Source organism: Paramisgurnus dabryanus, chromosome 8, assembly GCF_030506205.2.
Source record: "Paramisgurnus dabryanus chromosome 8, PD_genome_1.1, whole genome shotgun sequence".
In the NCBI taxonomy this organism is placed as follows: domain Eukaryota; kingdom Metazoa; phylum Chordata; class Actinopteri; order Cypriniformes; family Cobitidae; genus Paramisgurnus; species Paramisgurnus dabryanus.
Window position 1 is genome coordinate 155,954 of NC_133344.1, and position 27,935 is coordinate 183,888.

Genomic DNA, 27,935 nt, shown 5'->3' on the forward strand with positions numbered 1-27,935 from the left:
GCTGCTGTCCTGCTGCTACTTCTCCTGAAACAATATACAAAAAAAACAACAAAAAAACAAAACTAACACTAAACACCTGTACCCACGTCTCTGCCGAACACGGTGCCCTGCCGACTACGCCAGTTTGTGGCGAGGCAGTGGGGAAAAACTGAATAATTAAAGCTCTTAATACTCAATTTTAATATGTAATAGAAGCAGACTACGCCACCCCTGTTTACAGGGGACAATGACAACCCAGAAATAGGGCACACAGGTTCATTACCATGGAGGGCAGAGAGACGTGGATGACGGTACAAAAATATATTTTATTTAATCACACAAAATGGATAAAAATGTTCAAGAGTGTCAATTATAAAATATTGCTCTAGAAGCCACACTGCATCACAATTTTCCAAACAAACACACAAAACAAACTTTTAGGCAACCAAGGCTTTACCGTAGCCGGGCAGGCTAGCAAGAGTAATTATCATAGGCAAAACCACACACACACACACACACACACACACCACACACACAGTGAAGTGTAAGCAGTTACAAGCGGCAAACCACACTCCGTGCTCAAAGACCACCACCACACGGCAAGAAAGCTAGCCTCCCGACCCGGGGCCTGGCTGCCTGAAACAAACAGAAAGAGACCATTAATGAATGAATAAACAAAACAAATTATAATAAAAGTGATTTCCAAGATGTTGGGGGGACGTACAGTTGGTAATCAGTCAAAGAAATCACCAAATAACTCAAACAAATAGATTAGTTTTTTAACCAACAGAATATCCATAAACAAAATGAAAACAACCAATTAATTCATACAATTGTATGAATTATTAAACTTTTGAAGACAATAATCAATTTCACACACACACTTACAAACAGCCAGTGGCGGTAACTACGTCACACATGAGACAAGGAATAGATTTAAAGCAGTCCTACTCCAGCCACCAGCTGTGGTATAAAACAACAAAACAAACAAAACAAAAAAAGGAAAATCTGCACACATGCAGCAGAGCAATGCAGCCAAAGAGCACAGCAAAGCAGAGCCACCAGCAGAGGAGCGAAGCAAAGAAGCGAAGCAGAGAAGCAGCAAGACAGCAGCGCCGTCCTAAGGCATTTAAGCAGCAACCAGCCACCGCAGTATTGTCTTAAGAGCGCTCATTCAGCAAATCAATCGTCCGGTGGTTCCAATGAGACCCACACAACGCAATCACTGACTGTTAATAAAAGAAACTCAGTTAACTAAACTGATTTAAATGTTCATCAAAATAAAACAGAAAACTATACGTACCAGATAATGATCACAGAACCACACATTGTACCGTAGCTCACAGTATATGCCACCACAGCTAACACGCCTGAGTGAAACCTCGCAGCTAAAACAAAAACACGATTTAACGTAACGGCCTAAAGAATGAAAAATTCAGTTTGACATACCTGAGGATTAATGACAGCCTGGACCCACTTACCCTACCACAATCGGATCACTGCATATAAATAGCTTAAGTATTTTTGAAAGGGCCCACACACACACAAATTTTTTTATAATTGTCAATTATGTGATATTGTATTTACAGTTCATTTTAATTAATGAAATTTACATTGTTTTCTTTCATTATCTTGTAAACTTATGGATTAGTTGTAACACTGTGTTACTTTAACTTCTCTTTTTAAAGAAAAGTTTTCAAGTTGGGTAGTTGTAGGATTTTTTAATAGAACAAAATTGTGCTATATTTTAGATAAAACGATAATATAAAATTGGATTTGGTGACTTACACACCCAACTCAGAAATGGAAAAACAACATGTGCATATGACTCCATAACACGTTGAGCAAAGGAATAGTTCACCCAAAAATGAAAATTCTGTCATCATTTACTTACTCTCATGTTGCTACAACCCGGTATAAATGTATTTGTTCTGATGAACACAATGTAAGATATTTTGAGGAATGTTTGTAATTTAACTGTTAATAAGCCCCATTCACTTCCATAGTAGGACAAAAGTATACTATATAAGTAAATGTGGCTCCCGAACGGTTAAATTACGAACATCCTCAAATTCATGTTCATTAGAGCAAATACATTTATACAGGTTTAGAATCTTAGGATTAGAATTAAATACTAGCATAATAGCTAAAAAAAGTTAAATAAAAAGATTAAATAAAAAGATTAAATTATCCTATATGACAAAGAACAACCAAAAGTTTTAAATTCACAATTTAATAATAATTTAATGCGATTTAAATTGTTTATAGTTTTCTAAGATGTTTATTTATGTAAATGCTGTGTGTGTCTGCTGCGGGTGCTGCCCCTTTAAATCCGTTGAAGTGACGTCAGTTACCATAGAAGGACAAAGATACTCCCAAGAACATGATTGCACAGCAGTATTTAGATCAAAGCTATACATCGTGGTTGCATATATATACAGATGGTTCTAAAGATCCTGCCACTGGAAGAACTGCCTCTGCAGTGCATATCCCTTCATTTCAATGTAATATTAGCAAAAGAATAACTGATCATGTATCTGTGTATACAGCAGAACTAATTGCCATTCTGGTAGCACTTCATTGGGTGGAGGATGTAAAACCTAGGTTAGCAATCATCTGTTCTGATTCATATGCAGCACTTTCAAGCCTTGCAAGTGGTCTAAAATCAACTAGGCAAGATATTATTTATGATATTCTTGCAAGCTTACTGAGAAATAGTAATTCAAGTCTTATTATGTTTCTATGGGTCCCTGCTCACGTGGGAGTGGAGGCTAATGAAGTGGCTGATAAACTAGCTAAGCAAGCTCTAAATCATGAGGAAGTTGACATACAAGTGGCTCTTAGTAAAAAAGAGGTCCAGGCTCAAGTGAAAGAAGATCCTCGTAATAAATGGCAGGAAGCATGGAATGCTGATATCAAGGGCAGACATCTTAATAGTATTCAACAACTTGTAGGAAATGGAAGAGGTGCATTTAAAAACAGAAAAGAAGATATTATTATTTCACGTCTTCGAATAGGACATTCTGGACTAAATAATTCCCCTTTTTAAAATAGGAAAGCACGCAACTGGTAAATGCAGATATTGTGATCAAACAGAGACAATAGAGCATATATTATTTATTTGTCAACAGTATGAAAATGAAAGAATATCAATGTTTCAGGAAATGGAAAAATTGGACATAATAACTTGTAATTTACAAAGCTTTTTGGAATGTAGTTTAGAGCAATGGAAGAGATATAGAGTCATTATTAAATTTATTAAAGAAATAGGGTTATATGGGATAATTTAGGGTTTTGTTTATTTTTTTTTTCTTTCTCTTTAATCAAGCATTTCCTTGTATATCGGTGCTCCACACTCCAGTTTAGTAGGTGGCGGTAGTGCACCATAAGCTGGTTTGCCAACCGCCATAAAATTACAGAAGAAGAAGAAGAAGAAGTTACCATAGAAACGAGGCTACAAGGAACCACAGAAAGCGGCGATGCTCCGTGTCTCTTATGGTTTTCTTCACTTTTTCAGGTAAGTTTTGTCCCTCAAATTACAAAAATAATACACACAACTGTGGTTGACACCTACTTGATATGCTTTTGTTCAATATTTACATCATTGAAATGGCTTGTGTCTTCGAGAAAAGTCCGTTAGCATTTCCGTTAGCATGGTGCTAGCGCTATAGTTTTAGCGCTTGTTTATGAAAGTTTGGGCGATTGAGAACATCTAAATGTGTCGATGGGAGGTTTTAAAAGAGTTGTAAAGGGTGTCAATGCATTATTGGAAGTATGTTAATTTGTTTATCCTAAAATATGCGATGTACTCAGAGTCTATGGATGTACTGTTACGTTAGGCAGTAGCAACTTAACATGGGGCGTCAAAATTAGCTGAAAGTATTACAAGGTTTTATCGTAAATCAATATAGATAAAAAGATGTTCTCTGATTTCAGGAGTGACAAAATAACCCCTCTATAATAGAAAATAAGCTCAAGATTTCTGCATTTTCGAATGGAGCTGCTGAAAGAGATGTTGAAAACTCAGGTGAGTTTAAAAAGCTCATTCAATCACTTCATCTGCACTTCCCAACGTAATCTTGCATCTTGTTATTTTCCTTTAAAAAATGTATTACAGTTATATAAAGAAGGTTTGACAAACGTGAGTGACACTGTGCAATATATAATGAATAAGTGTAGGATTGAAAATATAGAGATTTGTAATATAAAAAATATAGGAACTGATTACTTTGTCACAACTTGTCACAACCCCCATTTCCATACTGTACCATCTGCATTCCTGTGCTTACAAAGACTATTGTTACAGCTGTTTGTTCAATACAGTGGGGGTTAAAGGTGTGGTCTTCTGATTGGTCAGTTTGAATGTATCATGTTAGGTTTGGTCACGTGGTCAAGGGATAGAGAATAAAGGTCTTGGTCTTCATGAGCTCTGGGCTTTTGCCTTTTGGCATTTGCCATTTGCTTTCTGCCCTCTGCTTTTCTTCTTTACCTGAGTTCTTGGGTTTAGGCCTTTAGGCCAAGATTCCAGTTCTTAATGGTGATTCTCTTTCTTCTAAACTTTATTTCTTTCTCTGTTCTCTATCTTATCAGGTAATATCTCACATACATTGGAAACAGTCAATTGTTTGTATTAAGTACCATTTCATGCATTTATAGTGTAACCATTTCAATTGTAACTTTACTGTTATTAAACCTTTTCATTTACAAATCTGTTGTTTAGTTTTGATTTAGTGTTAATACTTAAACGCTACATATTGCAATTCAATATATTTATATTCTAGCAATGCTCTCCCACATATTTTGCTATTATAACTGCACTTATTTCCGTCGTTGGTATAGGTTGCAGAAGGGTGAAAATTGACCAGAAATACACAGTTTTATAACATCTTACTGTTAACATTTCTCAGTCATTTCGGCGTTCCTACAGACTGAACCACTGTAGTGAATCCACCCTTACAGTTTTGGTGCCGAAACCCGGGATCCCTTGCAGTGAGTTTTCTGAGTTTTACTTTGTTTGATCAACTGAATGAGGACTTTATCACAGTTAATCCTGTGAATGTGTTAAAGGCCTTCTGACTACACAGTGTTTTCATTGTTTCATGGCATGGTTAGTGAAATCTCCATTTGCATGAATTGTATGAAACAGAAATAAGAAGGACCTTAAATGTCCTATCTGTTGTACAGTTAGAGATTATTTCAGATTATCTCCTCAGGGATGGAAGGGATTAATTTAAGTAATGATATATTGTTTGCTTTATGGAGCGAGAAAGTTGAACCTACACTTTCTAAATTATATAAAAAGGGTTTGAATTACAATGCTACCACTGATGATATTCTTACATGGTGGCTCACAGTTGGTAGTGAACAAAGAAAATCCAAACATGCTGAAATCATTGAGGCTTTGAATTTCATGACATGCAAGCAGCTACGTAAAAATAAATGGAATTATTCTTCTAGAAGCGCTACGGAGGGAAAGAACACGAGACCCCTTCGCCCACGCCATTGGGTATCTTCCTTGGGCCAATGGGTGGCATCTTACAGCTTGGTGATCCCGACGTGATGACGTATACCACGGGCGACGTGACGTAATTCTGGTGACGTAGTACACCCGAAAAAGTGACGTGGTACTTCAGAAAGCTTTCCAGCGCAACAATTCAACCATAACAGAGGATTCCAATCATCGCAAAATAGGAGGTTTAAACGTTTACTTTTCTATCTTCAGCTGTGTTGGTAAGGTGATTTTATTTGCCTATTAGAAATGTTGAGGGTGAGCATAAACGCACCCGTATGTTGTAGAATCGGCGGTAACGGTAAACTCGGTGAAAGTCCGGAGAAATCCGGTGGGGCAAAAGAATTAAAACAACAACACCGCTGTCAGGGAAATAATAGTGACAGTACAGATAATGAAATAATATATTCACTCGCGCTCCGAATCAAACATCTTCTCCTGCGTTTACACTCAGAAGGAGTGAATATTACATGGACTAATGACTAAATGTTATCGCGGAACATTACGAAAAGTCGTAAATTTGAGTCTAAAAGTAAAAGCATCGCCGTGGCGATTATCTATTTGCTTCGTAGAATGATCTCGCAACTATATCGGAAACCCGTGAAGTATTAGCGAATATCCGTGAATAATAAAGTCATGTCGGATGAGATTAGAAAACTCCGTGCCCAAAAGTCGATGCATCCATGTATGTAAACAAACCTGCGCAAACAGGCGATAATAACTCTGTTAATGGAAATACACAGCATTACAACAGCAGTGTAGATAAGGATAAATTCCTTTTGATAGCAAATCAAAGATCTTTTGTTTGTTAAAGCAACTAAAGATAAACTTAAAATGGAGTAACATCCAAATTTTATTCTGGTTCTCAGCTAAGGGTAAACATTAGAGACTAAATGTAAATCCTTTATATGATTATTCATGGTGTCACATCACATGTGCAACACTTAAATAACAAGCTCCTCTGAGCAAGAATTAACAATTGAATAAAGGATGTTGGATAAATTTAAATTACAGTGCAATTTAATGTATTTGTATATTAGAAGTGAATTTGGGAAAGCAGATTGATATGGCAATAGCAAAAAAAAAGCAAAGGTTCATATTGGTCCTTTTGAATCATTAAATGCTGCAAACATCAGTGTAGTAACTATACCTGATGAGTTAAGGAGATAAGTGTAATTATGGGAATGAAAGATAAATGAAAGTGTATAAATGATTGAAGGCAGCATTGTTGGAGTTAGAGGTTCAGTGCATGCAGAGTGGAACTAAATTTTGGATATTAAGCAAGTAGGGATTTAATAATGATTGTGAGTGAATCTCCTAAAGAACACTCAGGATTGGATAAGTGTAGAATGAAAAAAGTACATCTTAAAACTCCTAAAATATTGCAGGATTCCCTAATGGTGATATGAGGCAAATTGAGCTAAAGCTTTGACTGATGCACATAAAGATAATAATGAAACTGTTTTTACGATGGTCAATAAAACACATGTGATCTTATCTCACTGAGAAAGAATCACCACTGAGATTAAAAGGGCTTAACCCCCCTCTAAGAAAATATGTGCTCTTCTCCTTGTTTCAAGTGAGATGTTTAGCTAAGTTGTAACAAATAAAATGCATCATTATTTTCTGTAAATCAATCAAAGTGATATTTAATGCCATATCTAACATCATGATATACAGTACTGTGTAGTCAGCACTATTAAAAGTTATAGGCTTAATCCTTACTTTATGATGACTTGTTAATTGTTAAATAAACAAATGTAACCTAGTTTTCTGGAAATTGTCGAAGCTAAGTCTTTGTAGTTTCTCTATAAAACTGTAGAAATTGTTAAAGAGCAATTTGATGTCCAATTGTCTTAAGATTGTGAAATTCATAAAAATAACGTGTATAGCATAATCCTGAAATCATCACAGGAATACAGAATTCCTGATTAAAGTGAATCAGTGGGAGCTAATAAAAGTCTTTTACACCTCTGTATGTCTTTACCTAGAATAAAGTTAAAGCCTTTAAAATAGAAAACAGCATTTGTGCCTACTCTGCTTAAAATTCCTTTATTCCTTTTCCATATTCAAATTGAATAACATCTAAAGAACACTTAGTGAGATCTCAGCTAAAACATGAGACAATTGTGCCCAATTTCAAAAATTCCAGCTGAGGAAAGAGTTGAGCCCCTCAGCATGTGATTGTGGTTTAAAACAACGGAGAGCTGTTGTTGTTAGTGAACATGTTAATGTAGCTGCTACCTTAGGATCAATGTAGAGAAAAGTGTTCTTAATTTTGCAGATTTAAAAATGTCCTACTAGAAGCCCTTGAGATCAGTTTTAAAATTATTATTTTAATAAATATTATTTTAAGATAATGTAATTTATATTGTAATCACATTATGATATACATTGTATTGTAATGGCCAGACAGGCCTCAGATGGTGAAAAGTGATAACACTACATGCATTTCAAACATAAATGGTTCAGACCCACCAAAAGACATTGGCCCTTATTTATCATTCTTGCGTAGAAACGGGCGTATATGTTGGCGTAAGATTATGCTTACACTCCTCTCACCGCCTGATTTATGAAGCTGTGCGTACCTCTGAAATTCAGGTGTACGCAATATCTGCCCTTCATAAATGCGGCGGCTGAAAACGATCGTCATTAGAATAACACGCCCATATAAATTCAAGTCTCCACCTCCCCCACGCCCTCATTTTACGACATTGACACATGGAAGACGGCAAAGACGAGAAACCAGGGAAGTGGAAAGAAACAAAATTGTTTTATTTGGGAGTTTAAAGAGCGGGCTTAAAAACACATTAATAATTGCATGACGTTTTGTAAAATTTGTATTATTATTTTTATTATTAATGACGCTTAATTGATATTTAGAAGAATAATTATTTATTATTATTATTATTATTATTTAATGTTGCCTACATCTAAATTATATGTCTGCTTAATGGTTCGGTTAAGTTTTTTTAAAATAATATTTTAAAATAATGTAGTAACTTTTGTAGTGTGTTTTTCTGTATTTACATACAGTTGTTTGTTAGCTAAGATCCAGTTTGATACGGAGCTCCGGATATAATTCAAATTAACAATTTGTTTCCACGACATCCACATGTTTTACTAGACTAATTCATAATTTGAAGTAATAATAATTGTAATAGTAATTACGAAATATTATAATAATTAATTCCAAGGAACAAACTGTTGAATATTGGGAACGAATTTTATATTTATGGCCATACTTTAGACTAAATAAGAAAAAGAAGTGTCCATATGTAGCATAAAAGATAATTCGTGGCCATGATTTTGTCCGCATGTCATCATGATCGGATTTATGGCTCCATTCAACACAAGCATTTTACCTTATTCATGTGTAGCTATTTATTTATCATCGAATGGTATGTAACTAGCTTACCTTTTGATGCATTATTACCATGTTTTCTTTCAATGTGCAGCTTCAGATTCCAGGATGAATATTTGCTGACTTTTACAGTCTCTCCGCACTTCTTTTCAATGTTTTCTTCCTGTCCAATCTTAACTTAGATTTTTACTTTACATTTATGTAGAAGGCTTGAATTCCATAACTTATTGCTAGACGTTTTTACAGATTCTCGAACTAGCAAATTATTAAAGGGCGTTCTGGGTTCAACGAGCGGTGCTGAGCGAGCAGAATTTTTAGAGAAGCGCTTTGATGGTAATATTACCGCACCGCTCAAGGCTCCGCTCCGATCCGCTCACATGCTTTGCCCTGAAACGTCAGGTAAAGCGCCCAGGCTCTCAACTGAAGGAATACATATGCCTACAAATCAAATGCTTCGGTAAAGTCTCACAAATTAAACATTGAAGTACATGTTGCATAAAAATAAACACTGAAGTTTATAATTACTATGTTTTTGTTTTTCTACAGTGGGTCATAATATATCATATATTTTCGTTTGTCAGTTCGTTTTGGGGTGTTAGGAAGTGTTTGCGCATTTCTGCACTAACTCAAAATGTGCGTGCGTACACCACCTCCTGAGCAGGCGTAGGATTTGAGCGTGCCGTACGCCAACGTCCATATTGATAAATCTCAAAGTCACCGTGGTTTTGGGTGTACGCCAGGTGTACGCTGGAAATTTGGTGTACGTACTTTTGATAAATGAGGGCCAACGAGAATATTTAGATTCAAATTTAATTGGTCAACTATCTAGTGCCAAACGGGGGTATGTGTATGTCTATGATTGTGTATGCTTTTGCATGTTGCTTTGTTTTTTGCTTTGCAGGAACACTGAAAATTATGCCACAAGATAGCAGACCAAATAACCCTTCCCTTTACTGAGACACTTAGACTGCCAAAAATCCCCCAATTTAATCTGGTTTGACAAACTATTCCAAATTTAATCTGACCTCGGAAAATGAATTTGCAAAAAGTAATAATACAAATCTTCTTAACATGAAGAATTTACTGATGTCATTAACCCTGTTAGATTACTTATGCTACCATTGACAGCTTATTGGTTTTATCATCAGTGGAAACAAAAAATGATATCATGTCTTAGTGCAAATTGGCCAACATTTTAGAAATGAATGTTTCTCTCTGTTATCTTAACATCTTTCCTTTCAGGTGGATCATTCTGACTCCTTAAGAGTCCAGATGCCAGAGGGGTGTCTGAGCCTAAATTCAGGCACAAACCTGAAATACAGGAGATGGGTGTGATAATGATGTAAGGGGTCATACACATCTCACAGTAATAAACTATGATGGTAGTTAACTAGTTATATGACCTCCCGATGTAGCATCGGATTAAAATTGTGCAACACAAATTCTTATAGATTAGAATCCACCCGTCTCCCAGATTTGAACATATAGTGCACACATTTTCACCATTGAAACAACATAACACTGTTACCTGGTATAAGTTTTAAAACTATCCAGGCTTAAAACACCACACATATGTATGAATAATGATTTATAAATCAATCACTAGAGTTTGTCATACATACAATAGCATCTCACACATAGGAGAGAAAATTAAAGGTCTACTCATGATTTTAATTTCATGGTAATATAAACTATTGGGTCAATTTTCTATTGAATTATGTGAAACATTTCAGGGTACATAGAACCATATGTATGGTTATGGTCACACATCAATTGTTTTGTCTCTGATTGTACAAATACAGGTAAAATAAAAACTATTAAGTGATTACGTAAGACCTATTTCAGATTAAAATAAGTGAAGAATGAAATCGCTAGCATGGCTGCAGACATGTCTAAACATTTCAAACTTTACAAAATGGTTATATTTGAAGTGCTGGCACTTCTAGAGATCAATCACATAAATCCCAATCAGACTCCTAACCATTGAATGTGACTAAACCAACATATATGTACAGAATTATTTGACAACATGCAAAGAATTGACAATGGATAAATAAGAAATTCAGAAATTATTTGATTTAAGTTTAAGTTCTCTGGGTATGTTTTAAGTTACTTAATTGAAGTCTTGGATCTACTTGGTTAACTTGCATTTAAAGGTTCTGAATAATTCTAGGATTATTAAAATTATAAATATATCATATTATATATACCTTCGTATAAATATCTGTATTTTATATACATATAATTGCATGTATTTGTATTATATTTGAATGGTATTGTTATTAAATGTTTTAATGATGTATACCACTGGTAAATATGCCAGTTGAATTCAATTTTGCCACTCTTCCTTTAAAATACACAGATTATATCAAAATTCCACTCTATACAAGAGATGCATAATAGAGAAGAAATTGATATTTAAATGGGATCATCTTATGGGAAATTACTTTGAAAAGAGAAATAAGACCTTTTTACAATTCGCACCTACTATTATGAAACCTCTAATAATGTCATTTGTTTTTGTAATCTTTCACAACCATTTTCTTCCAATGAAAGTCAAGTTCTTCAGTGTTCAGCCATTGCATGATCATGTGTATGATGTTCTTTAGATGTCTCACATACAGTAGGTGCATTGTCAAGTGTGAGGAATTCCTTCACCTATGGAGGTCTGACTATTCTACAAAAAATACCTTCTGCCAATAGGTAACAGAGGACTTTTCAAAATGTCAGATAAATATCCAGGGAAGGATCCCGCTAGACACACGTCTCTCCGTGGTGGGGAGACACTTTCAACGAACACAGCACACAGTCATTGACTGACACCATGAATTTGGTGCAACAGATGATTCAACAGACTGAGTATCATCTCAACCAGGCTCAGGTAGAAACAAACCTGGCCAAAGGAACAGCAAAGATTTTGTCAAGTTCATCTATTCGCTTTGCACAGTGTGTATACACTTGGTGGGACTGGATGTTTCGTGGGTGTGTGATTGGCAGTGGACTTGTGTTTATGTTCTCTTTGCTTCAATGCTGGTATTTCAGATTGACAATTCGCTCTTTACGGACATCTGCCAATGCTGCTATCACCCTAAGTCCCCTACAAGTGCCCGCCATACAGAGACTGTTACAATAATTAAAAACGCACAAGGATTTGAATGACCAGTAAATGGCCCCTAGGGACTATGCTGAGATTGCCCCAAAGGGCCAGGGAAGGACTATAATACTGGATTATAATTCATCAACTTTAAGTTTATTCATGAAGAGACACTGTAAACAGGTGGTGTTGTTAACACAATAAACTAAGTTTATTTATGAAAAGACACTGTAAAACAATTAAACCTCAGGGGGTGTTGTTAACCCAAATTTGACCCGTAGATGAAAGCGGTCTTCAGATATACAACTCTTTGATGTCTTAATCCAGAGGCGATTCTAGGGTTAGAGCTTTAGGGGTGCTGAGCACCCAATGAGCTCCGCTGCCACCACCCACTCTTTTTTCCTACAGAAACCAATAATATGTTTATTGTAAAATAACTATAATTTTAACATTGGTTCAACTAACTCCAAAATCCAGATTTTTTTGGAGACCTTTCAGGCATGAAAACGGGTCAGGGGTGAAAAAGATGAGAAGAAAATTACCCCTCTAGGGTCTGGGAGCATGCTCCCCCTTAGAATTTTTTAAAATTACATATTTTAAAGCATCAATCTGATGAGTTTTGAGATGCATTTTTTTGCCAACCTTTTTATTTCTAATTAATGGTGAGCTAGCACTTTTTTGCCATTAATGCCATATTATAGTATCAGGACAAAAGGTGGGCTACAGCAGCAGTGTGGGTATGGTTTTATGTGGATATACAGTGTGTCGTTTTAAGCCTTTGTCAAAATGACAAATCTCCTAATTTATAACTTTTATGCCTACAACATATGGTAGGTTTATTAATAGTTTGTTAATTTGCAGCTTTTCTTTTAACAGTCCTTTAATTGAACCATTACCTTTACTATATGTCTAAAACAAAACACTTGTGACTCCTGCACTAAGGGTTAAAAACGTTATCCCCTTCATATTAATCTACATGTGATCAACTAAAAAAATATTTATTGTCTAGTTTGATAGTCAGACAGTTAGTGATTTCACGCATAACTTACCGGTACTGGTGGTATAGTGATATTATATATGTAGTTTGTTTTCACTCTGTTCCAAACGCCATGTTTTAATGACGACTGACCAGAAAAGACGCACGTGATGTCATGTTTACATGATTCCCGATTGTTAAAATAAGTCTCAAATTAACGATAAATCATACAATAAACTTTAACAACGGAGACAGACGTATGCAACTACCCACTGAGACGCACAAAACTGCATGCGTTTTGCGGAAGAACATTGTAACCGGCGCTACTTCTCTCCGTTTAAGTCTATGGACGAGTCACCCAGGTACTGTACTACTCCGCAGCGCGCGGGTACCCGCCGGACTAAAATAATCCGAAAATAAACACTTATTATACGTGTACCATGGTGATTTAGTATAAGACAAAAACACGGCTTGAAAGATTGCTTCGTGATGTACTCGCTCATTATAAACATAACGTAAACATTTTGTAAGATTTGAACAAAAAAAGTTGCATCACAACACTTTTAACTGATTCTCACTCTGCGTGTGTTTCGCGCTCGGGCTAAGCGATGCAGGTACAGAGAAGTAAAAGAGAGGATGACACCATTTGCTAAGCGGGGAGGTTTTCTTTTTCTACCTTAACATATACATTTTAAACCACAAACTACGGAGTATGTTTTGGACATTATTTAACCTTGTCAAAGACGAACGAACATTTTAGAATAAATACATTTCTTGCTCCAAGTTTTAGGGGTGCTGAGCTTCTTTTTAGGGGTGCTGAAGCACCCCTAAAAAGGGGCTAGCCTCGCCCATGTCTTAATCTATTCATCACAAAGGTTTTTGAACTGTTAGCCTTTAGGCTCACATCACTGAGTATCTGCTGAAATGTATAATGTAATGTATACATATTATGTGGTTCTAAGATTGTGTTTTGTAATATTATTTTAAAGGTCATGGTGCGATGAGTAAAAAGGTCTCATTTCTATATATCTAAAATAAGATGGTTCAAGGGTTTAGATAGAAGATGCATTTCTTTGAGAGGTGGGGTTTTTGCCAGGACACCTCTGGCTATTTTGACCAGATGTTCTTTAGGATCATTTGGTGCAGGTCAAACTGGACTTTGTGGTTTTACGATGTCTTTGTCTCACGCTGTGTATAAAAGGTGGCCTGGCTAGATGTTCGGGGAGCCATTCTGTACCCAGAAGCTTCCACACTCTGTGTGTATTCAAACATCATGGAAGAAATCTTTAACAAGAATCTTCCTAGACCACTTTGTGTGTCTTTAATTGCCAGGTATGATTTTGACATTGTGCTGATCTTTTTAGTTGTGGATATTTTTGATTGATGAATGATTGATTTAAGTGTAACCTGCCTGGCAAAATAAATTGTTAACATCTATTCATTTTAAACCTTGTCAAGTCTTTTATTATATTTTATAAATATACCGGAGGGGGGTAGATTAGGAATTACCTCGACTGAAAATATGACTGGAGTTAATTCCCACTTTTGTAGGTTGGAGGTTATAATGACTCAATCTCAATATAGATGGATCCTCATATTTTATAGTGTGTTTGGATAAACCTCTAACTTTAAGTTAAGAAGGAGAAATGCCTCTACACCCAGCTGTACGGAACTGCCTTAAGCACCTCCAGGAATACATTATATTCTCTATTTGAATGTAATTCATTCTAAATAATTAAGAGAACAAAAATATAATAATAATTATATAAATTGTGATCAGCATCAGAATAACATTGGTAACTAATAAATTGGAGTCAGATTATAATTTAACCACAGAGGTCAAAGAAACAAATTAAATAAATGGAATTATTCTTCTAGAAGCGCTACGGAGGGAAAGAACACGAGACCCCTTCGCCCACGCCATTGGGTATCTTCCTTGGGCCAATGGGTGGCATCTTACATAAGTAAACCTAAAAACATAAAATTCAGCTATTTTTTGTGTATTCTATTTTTTGTATACCATCCTTTTTAACGTTTCAACTCTTCTCTTGCTTGTTTCCTTTTGTACTGCATCCTAAATATTGTTTGCTCTGTGACAAGTTGCATGTTATGTTTGTAGATTTGTCCATGCTGATGGCCATGCAGGAGAGTTCAAGCAAACCTGTCAGAAAACATCTCTAAGGGGCTATGTATGAACCATATGGCTAGTAAGTAAGACCTCAAACTTAAACACTACTGTTCAAAAGGCTGTGATTTATTTATTTGAGAAAAATACAGTGAAAACAGAAATGTTGTGAAATTATCACAATGTAGATTATCTGTTTTCTTTATAAATATGCAGTTAAGTGTAATTTCTGTGATGCAAAACAAAATATTTACTCTCACTTCTAACAAACAGAACTGCAACTTACCATTTTAGGGGAACTCTAAAATATTTGTTAACACAACAAACAACTTTGATAATAATTGAAAATGTTTCTTGAGCATCAAATCAGCGTATTAGAATGAACTCTGATAGATTATGTGACACTGAAGACTGGAGTAATGATGCTGAAAATTCAACATTAATCACAGGAATAAATTACAACTTACAATATTTTCATATAATAAAAGACATTAAAAAAATCTGAACCTAAACCTTTGAATGGCATTGTAAATTATAGTTATGATGGCTTGTTCCTCCAACTTAATGATACTATTGCATATGTAGTTTGTTCCAAAGAGACTGTCTCGGTTCCACAAATAATGAGGAAAAATTTAATAAGGAATCCAGAAAAAATCAGATTGTGATTTGAACCAGATAATTGCTTAAAGTGCCCATATTATGAAAAACTCACTTTTTCTGGGTTTTGGGGTGTTATTTTGTGTCTCTGATGCTCCCAGACGCATACAAACTTGGAAAAAGATCCATCCATGCTGTTTTGAGTGAGATACAGGTTTCTGAATGTCCTCTGCCTTGAGTCTCAGATTGCGCCAGTTAAACTATTTGAGTTGCGCGGCAGGAATTTCAGCAGCGTCTGTGTTGTTGTGATGACGCATGCAGCGTGACAGGTGAACACCGAGTGGTGGCGGTGTTGCCAGATTGGGTGTTTTTTCCGCTACACATTAAGGCCTGTTTACAGTGTGTTTTAGTCGGGTTTTCGCCTGGAAGAATATACAAATCTGGCACCCTATTGAACGACGTTAAACTGAGAGAGCGTGCCGTTCACAGGCACCAGAATGAATGAGTTTACAGTAACGTTTATCAGGCAGCAGTACACGTTCGCCCAAAATATGAACGAGTTTGTATATTAAAATATACATATTCTTATTTTGCCTTTTCACGGACCACCTGCAGTACCCTCACGGACCACTAGTGGTCCACGGACCACAGTTTGGGAATGGCCGGTCTAGAACACTCATACATTTATGCTTAAATATACACACAGCGGTGGTTTCCCGGACAGGGATTAGCTTAAACCAGGACTAGGCCTTAGTTTAATTAAGAAACGGAGTTGACGTAACTCTCTCTCTCTCTCTCTCTCTCTCTCTCTGGCTCTGGCAGCTGCTTGCTGCTGAACCGCGTCATAGCTCATTACCATAAAGTTAAGCTTCTCTCAACTTTCTGATTGACACTCTGGTCGCTCAAGACACCCAAAACGCGACGCCGATGGATTTTACGCTCCTTGCAGCTGAGAGAATTAGTGATGGCAAAATGAGACTTCTCGCGAAGCTACATTCAACATTGCTCCCTAGTGACATCTAGCGACTGTTTAAAGAAATAGCAGATGAATAAAATGCATTTATGCACTGACCTAAGCAGAAATTTGTTCATTATCTGGTTATATAATAAAAAACAATTATATTTTTCTGTGTCAATTTTCCTGAGATGTCATACACACAGTTACCATAAGTATTCATTGAATTGTTTGAAGAATGACAGTATAACCTATACCAGTATGACTTTGTTTAGTACAGTAGTCTGGGGTGGGAAAAGTGTGTGTGTGTAAAGTGGAACCATTAGTAGTTTTAGTGCTGTAGTGCTTATGGGTACAATGACGAAAATTGCAACACATCATTTTGTAGAACGTTTGATATGTGTTTGCCATTGAATGTATTTTTAGTTTGTACTATGAGGCCTAATGGTAATTGTTTTGTGCATTGTCTTTATGCAGAAGTGATTTTAATTCTCCATGCTGTTTCCCTTATTTCAATGTGCTCTCTATTGTGCAGGTATGTTGTAAGATGTGTTGTTTTAATGTGTTTAATGTATTGTTTAATGGTTTAAATGTAATTGCATATTTTCACCACTAGGTAGGGATGTTTACCCTCCAATCCAATTTGATCTAATAGAATTGTTAATTTTTTTTTATTGATTTGTGATCAATTCATTGAAAATGTCTATTGAAATTGTCAAATTGATAATGAGATAAAAAGTCAAAGAGATAATGAGACATGCTGTGGAAGTGATTTTTAAACCATGCTGTTTCCCTTATTTCAATGTGTTCTCCATTGTGCAGATCAGCAGAAAGGACCGCCCAGGCAAAATCATCCTGTGCTTTGCAAGACCCCAGTATTTACCAGGCATTGCTTATTCAAGCAGGGACTTTCACGGTTAATCTGTGTTCTGTTTGTCTCTGATTGTTGTCATATGGACATTTCTACTGATCATCATCACCACCTGTGCATCGTTAGCCTGTTTGTATATATATCCCTGTCTGTTTTATGTCCAGTGCTGGATCATTGTCTCGGTTATGTCTCTGTACGAGTGTATGTCTTAGTTCCTGCTTGCCTGTTTGTTTTGGGTCTCGTGTTTTTGTTAAATAAATGTTATTTATAAAGAACTTGCATTTGCATCCTCCTTTCCTATTTCCCGGATATGACAGAATGATCCAGCCACATTTTCTGTGACCCTGGGGATGGAGTCTAGAAGCGGATCTCATCCTAGTATTTTTTGGGGGGAGCGGGGAGTAGTGAGAACAAAGCTCTGCAGGCTGTAGGCCCTCTGTTCCCTTATGACCAAGGGCGAAAGCTCTAAACTCCTGGGCTGGGACAGGATGGCCACTGCTAGGCCTGATTCGGTTCCCCGAGATGGTCGCCGCCATACACGAGTTTGTTCCCCCGAGGTGGTCAGAGTCTGTTCCCGTGATGGTCGAATCTGAGTCGGTTCCTGGGATGACCGCCACCATTAGGGCTGCAGCTATCGATTCTTTTTGTAATCGATTCATCTAGCGCTGAATCGATCGAGTAATCGGATAAAAATTTTGTGTGTGTTTTTAAACAACCAAAACAAATAATGCATAACGAAAATGACGTGGCTGTAAAATGTTTAAGCATTTGGATTTTATTTCTAAAAAAACAGAGGTATTTGGCTCCAATAAATAAGCCTATTAGTTTCAATTTTTACCCATTTAGTGTTTATAAGTGCCAGTGCCAACAATTAAGCACTTTAATTTATTAATATGCACAACAGGTTTCATGCTGTAATCTAGCCCTGACATTCAAAGTAAATATCTGGTTTATGTACATTTCTACACCTGCAGCATTTACCATTAGGCTACTAACAAATAATATCATTTCTGAGGTGAGCCTATATTTGCTATGGTAACAACTTGTGTATGTGCGCGCACGTGCACCTGTGTTTGTGTGTGCGCGCACACTTTCCCCCGTGTTTGTGTGTGTGTGCACGCGTGCTGTGCGTGAGGAAGAGTGACAGCCCAGTCAGACGTTCAGTTGCTTCATTGCATTTTGGTACTGCAGAAATACATACATTCATTTTCAATAGAACTGTATTTGGTTTGCATCACTTGCATTGCGGTGCATTTTAGGTTACGAATCCGTTCGAAAAATCACAACATCACGTCCCGCTGTATACAGTGAATGCATGCGTCTGAAATTATTGTTGCGTGGCTACATAAAAGTTTAAGCATATCCCAGCAAGCAATAGCCGTCATTTCAACGTCTCGTTTCAGTATAGACCCGATATAGCCGGGCTGTGCCTAGCCCACTTCTAGCCCAATTAAACTTTAATTTGGTTACATGTGGTTTTTGACAAAATAATTTGTGAGATGGATGCTATTTTATCATGTAAGCAAAGTTAACAGCGATTACAAGGTATTTCTTTTCATTTCTTTAAAGTGTTTTATGCATCGTCTGCACGTAGTCATAATTTAGCTCATAAATAGACCGACTACGAATAAACCACGTTTAGCCCAGAAATAACCATGAATTTAATTACATGTTGTTTTGCCAAAATTATTTGTGAGATGTATGATATTTAATAATGTAAACAAAGTTCAAAGCAATTAAGGTATTTTGTTTCATTTCTTTAAAGTTTTTATTCACCGTCTGTACTTAGCCACTATTTAGCTTACAAATAGACCGACTACGAATAACCCACGTTTAGCCCAGAAATAACCATTAATTTAATTACATGTTGTTTTGCCAAAATGATTTGTGAGATGTATGATATTTAATCATGTAAACAAAGTTCAAAGCGATTAAGGTATTTTGTTTCATTTCTTTAAAGTGTTTTATACACCGTCTGTACTAGCCACTATTTAGCTTACAAATAGACCGACTACGAATAACCCACGTTTAGCCCAGAAATAACCATTAATTTAATTACATGTGGTTTTTGCCAAAATAACTTGTGAGATGTATGGTATTTCATTGTAAGCAAAGTTAACAGCGATTACAAGGTTTGTTTAATTTCTTTAAAGTGTTTTATGCACCGTCGTACATATAGCCACTATTTAGCTCATAAATAGACCGACTACGAACAAACCATGTTTAGCCCAAAATAACCTTGAATTTAATAAAATTTTGTTTTTGCCAAAATAACTTGCAAGAATTATGATATTTTATCAGGCATGCAAATACACCAGTGAAATTAAGATGTTTGGTTTTATTTATCTTATCTGAATATCTGCTGTCACGCATAACATTCATTTTATTTGACCGTATTTCAAAGATAAACAAAATTCAGTTACAACTCCGAACCGCTAGATGGCAGCAGTACACAAACACGGGGCCAAATCTCACGAGAAAGATTTCCGCTGTTTGAAAGGCAACAACATCAGCGAGCAGCCACGAGGAAAGCAATCTACCACACTCGTTTGGTCTTGTAAGTTTTTTTTTAATTATTTTATTTTACATGTGTTTAAAATTGATTTACTTTATTTGTTGTTGGAATCGCGACATTCTTGCGGGTAACTTAACAGTATAACGTAGTAAGTAACCCATGTTTGAGAAGGGGTTTTAACATTAAGTGGCATGGCATCTTACGCACAGAAGCCAGTGGCACATGCCACTGTGTTTTGTGGCACTTCCGGTTTCAATTGGCTCGTACCAGTGGCTCGTCGAGTGGCACTTCCGGTGTCCAGTGGCTCATGTCACTGTTTAGTGGTGGCTCGTCGAGTGGCACTTCCGATGTCCAGTGGCTCATACCATTCCGTTTGTGGGTTGTCTACTGACACATTTCAGTAAAACTTAGGTCTGTTGGATTGAGGCATGTGGCACTGATATTCACCGATCGATCATTACAGATCCGAGAGTAACTTACGCGTGCTGCTGCTATGTTCATTTAATTGTGACACAATAGCCGTTTCTCAAAACCAAGTACGCCGAACGCGGACTTGTGTCCTTCGTAGTTCGAACTTGCAAGTTCAGACTCGGAAGAACGAACTCCTGACGCGAAATGCATTCTGGGAAACTTCGCTGTCATAAGTCCACACAAGTCTCCTCTGATGCATCCTCGATAAAATGGGCGGATCAAGAACACATCCGGGGATTTTATGTGAACTTGGGCTTGATGCGAACTTTGAATTGGAACAGTACTTGGGCCGCGACTGATGACGTTTCACAAGTCCACAAGAACACAAGTACAGACAAGAACGCATATTGAGAAACGGCTAATGATTTTGTGTGTCCTTTTTGACTGTCTGGTGTTTCAGGTAACCGAATGCGTGAAATGCATCGATATTCATAATGATCATAATTCACAATTTAAGTATTAAAAATGTAAATATTTAAAATGGGAAGGCAAATATTTTATATATTTAATAAAGCACAACATGCCTGAGCTATATTGCATAATACTGTTAGTTTTTAATATAAATTTTCTAATTGCATTATTTGTGAAAATGTAGTCTGTGAGTGGCATGTTTTTATTTGTAACCAGTGCCAATGTGTTGTATTTAATAAAAAGTGTCATTTATAAGAATCTCGCAGAATATTATAATATTTTTTTCTGCAAGTACCGCATTTACACACATGCACGCCAAAACAGTAGGTGTCAGTCTAACCATGTTTATGTTTAAAAAAACAATGTCCTATTACATATTTTACAACTTGATATTTATTTTATTTTTTTACAACTTGATATTTACACGGTGTTGACAGTGCAGATACGTCACGTGCCCTTCAAAATTAAATTTTATATAGTCTATATAGATTGTTGTCTATAAGAAATAAGGGTTTGAACAAATTATTATTTCACAACATTTATGAGAGAGTAATTATTTTAAATAAATTGTTGGATTATTTCAAAGCAAAACAGATTTACAAAACACTTAGCAAAACACTTTACAAATGATTAAATCAAACACAGTTTTTCCTTTATTTTATGCATTTCAATGGATCTAAATGTTGCCTACAGTATGCTTTAAGAAGGGGTCAGTTTTTTTTCTTCGATCTCGTCTTTCATTTAAAGGGTAGTAGACTCACCTAAATTAGGCAAAAAAAAAAAGATTTACAAAAACTGAATAAATATTAAGAAAAGGCACAATGTTCACACGACCATGGCTCAGACAAATACTGTGCTTTATTAAATGAAAACACTCAAAATATTATGCATTTCCATTTTAAATATTGTGATGATGTCACAAGGTGACGATCTTTTCGGGGCGGAACCAAAAGTTGGGAAAGTTTGGTTCCGCCCGGATGTTTCCGTCCAGACCGGAGAACAGAAACACCGGACATCCGGCCGCTTTGCGAAGGCTGTAATCAGCCGATTGTTTACAGCTGTGCATAGTTAAAGAGATCGCCGGGTAATTGGACAACTGGAGTACATGGAGGAGTATAAAAAGGGCAGCTAAATCACAGTTCGGGAGTTCGGGCACGAGAGGGGGATCGACGCGGGGAAAGCTCCTCTGCCTAGGGCAGGAACAGTACGAACGTACCTTTTGAAGAGCCCGCAGGCTCTGTTGATCCGGGCTGCGCTCGGAGCGCGCGGAGAGAAGACAGGAGCTGCCTGGGGCGAAAGAAAGGCGATACGTGGTGGAGAAAAGGAGCACCCCGAAGAGAGCATTGTGCTGACAAGTCGTAGTGTGTGCTGAGGAACGGAGCTGTGCTCGTTGCTAGACGTGGTGGCTGTCTATATTTCTCTCTCCATTTCTCTCTCTCTCGTTGAAGTCTGCGGTGGACCTGCTAGAGTAAAAAGGAAAATCCTATGGGTAAACGGAACTGTGATCTAACCAGCACTTTTGAAGGGGCAAAGCAGGAAGAAAATTGACTTTGTTGTACAACGTAAACAAAGGCTATCCGCTGTGAGTATACATTTTGGTGTGGAGCTACTTGCAGAAATTAACCTGTGAAATCGTTTTGGAAACCTCCAGCAGAAGGAGGGCGGCCCTACCCCTAAGACAGCGTGGTGGGCGAGCCGTTAGGAGCGTCAATCTAAGCAGCCACAGCACGAAACATTATTCTGGTCAGATTTCCATCGCCCTTATCTCAGCCCAAGCGAAGTGGAGGACGCCGGGCGTTTTCCTTGTGTGTACACTTGTAGTGTGGTGAGTGAGACTTTGCAATTAATAAGCTTTTCACGTTGGAGTGGTGCTGTGTATTTGCTGTGGGTTGCTGTGTGTCTTGTCAGAAGAAGGCCCGCATCATCCATTCGTCTACTGGGCAGAGGACGGAGAGGCTAACGACCTCAGAATTTACCGCTATCATACGCAGTGTGCTGTTTTGGAGTGCGAAGGGACGCAGACCAAGAGCTGTCAGTGACTGTGAGTAAAATATTGGAAATATTCGTGGTGCAAACTTACCTGTGTCTGTCTTTGTCGCAGAGTCAGAGGCGAAAGGGTCCGCCGCCCCCGCGGTCTCTACAAAGGGGCGCCCCTGTCCAGGATTCGATCGCCCTACGGGCAGTGGAGATAGGGCAGCGCTCGGCCCGGTGAGGTGGTGTGTGACCTTCGCCCCTCTGCTGACCTACGGAGGAAAATCCATACCTACCCAGAGAGCTGTAAACAGCAGAGCCGGTGAGAGATACCCGAAGTCCAAGTAACAGTGTCTTTGTGTCCTAGTGGCCGCCTGTGGAGAGAAAGGAAAACGAGAGTGAACAATTGGAGAACAGACTGTGTAACGTGATACCTACCCAGAGAGCTGTAAGCAGCAGAGCCGGTGAGAAATACTCGAAGTCCAAGTAACAGTGTCTTTGTGTCCTAGTGGCCGCCTGTGGAGAGAAAGGAAAACGAGAGTGAACCATTGGAGAACAGACTGTGTAACGTGATACCTACCCAGAGAGCTGTAAACAGCAGAGCCGGCGAGAAGTATTCGAAGTCCAAGTAACAGTGTCTTTGTGTCCTAGTGGCCGCCTGTGGAGAGAAAGGAAAATGAGAATGAACATTAGGAGAATGGACTGTGTGAAGATACAGTTGGTGGTGGAGGAGAGCCTAGAGTGGCCATTATTTTAAGTTCCCCGTTTTCCCTTCCCTATATATCTTTTTAAGTAAATTAAATAAAGTACCTTTTTAATATTATGCTTACCTTGTGTGTCTGGTCATTGGGGTGGCTTTGGGAATCTCCTCGAGGTGGAGAAAGGGGCGTGACCTTATTTACATCTGGGTCCACCCCTACCTGTGACAATCATACAATTCCTTTATGAACGAGCGTCAAGATGATATATTTAGCTCTCGACTCAATTTACGCATTCGGTTACCTGAAACATCAGAGTCTAAAAGGACACACAAAATCATTGTGTCACAATTAAATGAACATAGCAGCAGCACGCGTAAGTTACGCTCGAATCTGTAATGATCGATCAGTGACTATCAGTGCCACATGCCTCAATCAAACAGACCTAAGTTTTACTGAAATGTGTCAGTGTACGAGCAACCAAACGGAGTGGTATGAGCCACTGGACATCGGAAGTGCCACTCGACGAGCCACTAAAAAGTGGCATGAGCCACTGGACACCGGAAGTGCCACTCGACGAGCCACTGGTACGAGCCAATGGAACCCGGAAGTGCCACTAAACATAGTGGCACGTGCCAGTGGCTTCTGTGCGTAAGATGCCATGCCACTTTATGTTAAAACTGCTACTGGCATGTTTTATAAAACCTAAACAGTACAACCTGCAATGTAATAAAATAGTGGAGGTAAATGAGTCTATGTAACGTTACACTGAAGATCAACATGAGTGATTTGTAGGCTGCTTTTAAGTAACAGCAGTAACTTAGCTAAGTTATTACTGTGTTGCTTACAGTAATGTAGGCAATGTGGTGCTTTACAATTATGCATGCAGAGATAGATTGTGGGGGAAAGCTATTCCTCCATATAGATTTAACTTACAGGCCTTCAGTCTGTTGGAAAAAATAGTTTTATTGTGTTAGTGAGGGAAAACTTGCAGGTCAGTGGGCATTAACCTTTAAGGTTGGTAAACACTTGTACACTGAAGCATACAATACTGTACAATTACTGACATAGGCATGTGCTATTCAGGTGTCAAAGCTGTGCGAAACTGGAGGGAGAAACTTGAGAGACCGTGCCGGAAGAATGCTGGACAGGTAAATTCTCTAAACCTGCAATATTAATCAGACATTGTGGTGTCAACACAGTCTTTCATGTGGTCACAAAAAATAAAAAAATATTTCAGTCTGCAACTGTTAACGACATTGTCTTTTGTATTTTAGAGTTCACTAAAATTCATTAATTTCAAAGTTCAACATGAATGGTGGTGGTCCACTGCAGAAGCAAGCATTTGAAAAAACATCACTTCTCAGTTATTAAAGGTAAGTGTGTGTATGTAGTTTTAGGCTAGATGGTGTTTCACAAAATAGTACTTTTAATATGACATTAGGTTATGTGAGGAGTAATTGACAACAGTCCGGTACTGCCTTAATATTTTCTAAATATTAAAAGCCCCAGATTAAATTACTCTTTGCCGATACAACAGTTTACTCATCCATACAATATTGTTTAGATGTTTTATTTTTAGACATTTGACAGGTTTTATGTCAATAAGATTGTATCGTGAATATTTTATGCTTGGCATCTTAAAGGGCAGGGTATTTGATTTTGAAAAATAATAACTTTAGCCTACACGCACCAACCAGAAGCACACTCCTATCTCATTAACCAGTAAGACTGACAAAGTGAATAACATTACCAAAATAACCAACATAAACAACTGTTTTAATCCGAAATAAATACAGCACGTTTAGAAATTTGAAAAGATAAATATCATTACACTAATTCGTAAAGGAACACAAACTACATAAGCAACAAGTTTCATTAAAATACAATCTGAATCCATCAAAATAGAATCACACTGCATACCTACCTTTCCAAAAGAAACACTGCAATGACCCTTTCAGACCTGTAGCTGTTTCCATCTTGCAGAAAAGCAGTGAACTTACCAATGTTAATTTGGGTTTTTGCTCTTTACTCATCCAGATGTTTTTTTTTTGTCGTTTCAAAATGTCTTTCGTTTTGTAGCTCCTGTGTCAATTCAGCAGGAAGGTTTATTTGATTCTCCCTATTTTTACAGAGCGTGAACAGGTTGTGAAGTGGCATGCAAAACACGTTTACAGAAGAGGGGCAAAAATTTTATGCGTCCAATTATGGGCCGGAATGAGATTCTGGCAGTATGATAACCGTAAGCAAAAATACCACGGTGTTGTGGTATTGCCATTGTGACACTAAAATGTGTTATTTTCAAATGTCTGCATATTAAAACATCAACTTTTCAACTGGATACAATACATTTTATTTTTAAGCAACAAACAACGTTTATGCCAGGTAAAAATAAAGCCTTTAAATGATAATATTCTTTCAATTGTAAATGTAAACATGAATTCAATTACATGATTTAATTCACTTTGTGTAAACACAGTTCATACATTGAAAACGGTATCACAGAAAATTTTTGTGGTTTTTTAAAACCTTGACTCTGAAAATCTCGGTATACCTTCAAACCGGTAACTGGCCCATGCCCACGTCCAATTATTGCATTCGGTCAGGGTTCAATGATTTTTGTTCCTACGCCTTTTACAGGTGACACAAATATATAAAAATACACATTTAGACAACTTAACATAGTGATTGCTATCAATATTTGAGGAGACTTTCAACCAGCATAACTAAAATGTTTCTGGATCAAAATCAGATACCCTGCCTTTAAGCCTCTTTTGCTAGTTCCAAAAATGTCATTAAACACACGCAGAGAAACATGCACTTCTGTTAGTAATGAGAACGGTATGATTACTGTTGTTGACCTGTCAATGTTTATACATGACTTTTTCAAAAGAGAATGACTATCACATTTAACATAAAGCAGAAATACTTGTCTCATGCATTCTTTTCATATTTGGCAGATGCTGTGTTGAACAACTTCCCAGCAGCAACAGAACTGGAAGTGAAGGATGCAATGGGGGCATTTCAAACAGGCACCAGGGAGCACGGTAGTGATGGGTCGTTCGCGAACGCCGGCTCTAAGAGCTGATTCTTTGTAGCGAACGAGCAGAGCCGAATCTTCAGACGCAGGCAGGGGAGCCGGCTCTTCTAAGGGAGCTGAGCCAGAAGAGCCGAATCTATGAAAAAAGCCGGGCTGCCATCACTAAAATGTAGAGCCGGAGCTTGAGCCGAAAGAGCCGAATCAATGGAAAGAGCCGGACTGCCCATCACTAGAGCACGGGGAGGGGGGGTATAGAAATTAGTACAATTAATAAGTTGACGTGAACTGAAGATAGTTTGTTAATGTTTAGATGTTATTTCATTTTTAGGGGTTCAAGCCCGAAGGGCTGAAACCCTATTGTATTTGTACTGATTTTTATTATTATTATTATTATTATTATTATTATTATTATTATTTTTATTATTTTTCTTCTGCCGTAAAACGGATCGTGCAGACCAAACCGTAAGGCCTAGAGACTTGAGACTTGGCCAAATGGTAGGTCTCATTCGTGCGCGAAGATGACAGAGTGTCATCCCAATCGGCCTATGGGGGGCGCTACAGCGATGGCAAACGCGTTGATGCTCATAACTTCGACAATTCTTGTCCAAATGTCAAGTGTCTTATATTCCTGGATTCCTTGCGTCAAGACGAAAAAAATGTATATCTCCGATTTCATTTCCGTCATTAAAAATTTTCCGCTATTTTTGATTTTGTCGAAAAAAATAAAAACGAACTAGTCCTAGGTTTTTCGCTCGATCGGAATCGTTTCGGTGCTAAAATGTTCCTTGGAGTTCGAATATCAATAATTATTGAAAAAAAGTTGAACTTTCGACTCACGGTCGACATGCCACGCCCAAACGTCTGAAGTGTGCGCAGCCACTAGGGATTTATTGGATATAACTGCGGACAGGAATGAAGTATTAACACGACACTTGGTACTTGTGATGACAGTCATGGCCTGAGGTGGCATGCGTCGTTTCGTCACAGCGCCACCTAGTGGTCAGACGAATCATTTAAACGCTTATAACTTAGGCTGAGTTTAACATATTTTCATGCAACTTTTTTCTTTGGAGTCCTGAATTGTTGCCGAGTCCAACGATACCAAGCATGCCAGGTTTTGCTTTACGGTTGGTTCTGCACAGGAAAATAGCGCTTAAAAAACACGCGCGAATAACTCCGCGAGGGTTATTCCGATCGACTCGAAGCGACCATAGGAAGAACATTGTATTACCTTCTGAACAAAAAGTTCTATTGGCGTTATGTTAAAATTTTCATCAGAAATGGCCGAAAATTGCAAAAAACGAAAAATTACCTCAAAATTTTGTGTTTTTACACATAAATGGTTATAACTCCGTAACG

General features: G+C 37.6%; 2 long non-coding RNA genes across 2 annotated transcripts; both read left to right on the forward strand.

The window, feature by feature from the left end:
* The first annotated feature begins 3,425 nt into the window (after positions 1–3,425).
* LOC135770613 (uncharacterized) lies at positions 3,426–15,641 on the forward strand. Its single transcript, XR_010542724.2, has 3 exons — positions 3,426–3,496; positions 3,916–4,006; positions 15,042–15,641. It is a non-coding gene; the product is annotated as an uncharacterized lncRNA (long non-coding RNA).
* A 4,195-nt stretch (positions 15,642–19,836) lies between these two features.
* LOC135770604 (uncharacterized) lies at positions 19,837–26,894 on the forward strand. The gene is made up of 4 exons (XR_010542718.2): positions 19,837–20,027; positions 24,623–24,687; positions 24,814–24,912; positions 26,497–26,894. It is a non-coding gene; the product is annotated as an uncharacterized lncRNA (long non-coding RNA).
* The last annotated feature ends 1,041 nt before the right edge of the window (positions 26,895–27,935 follow it).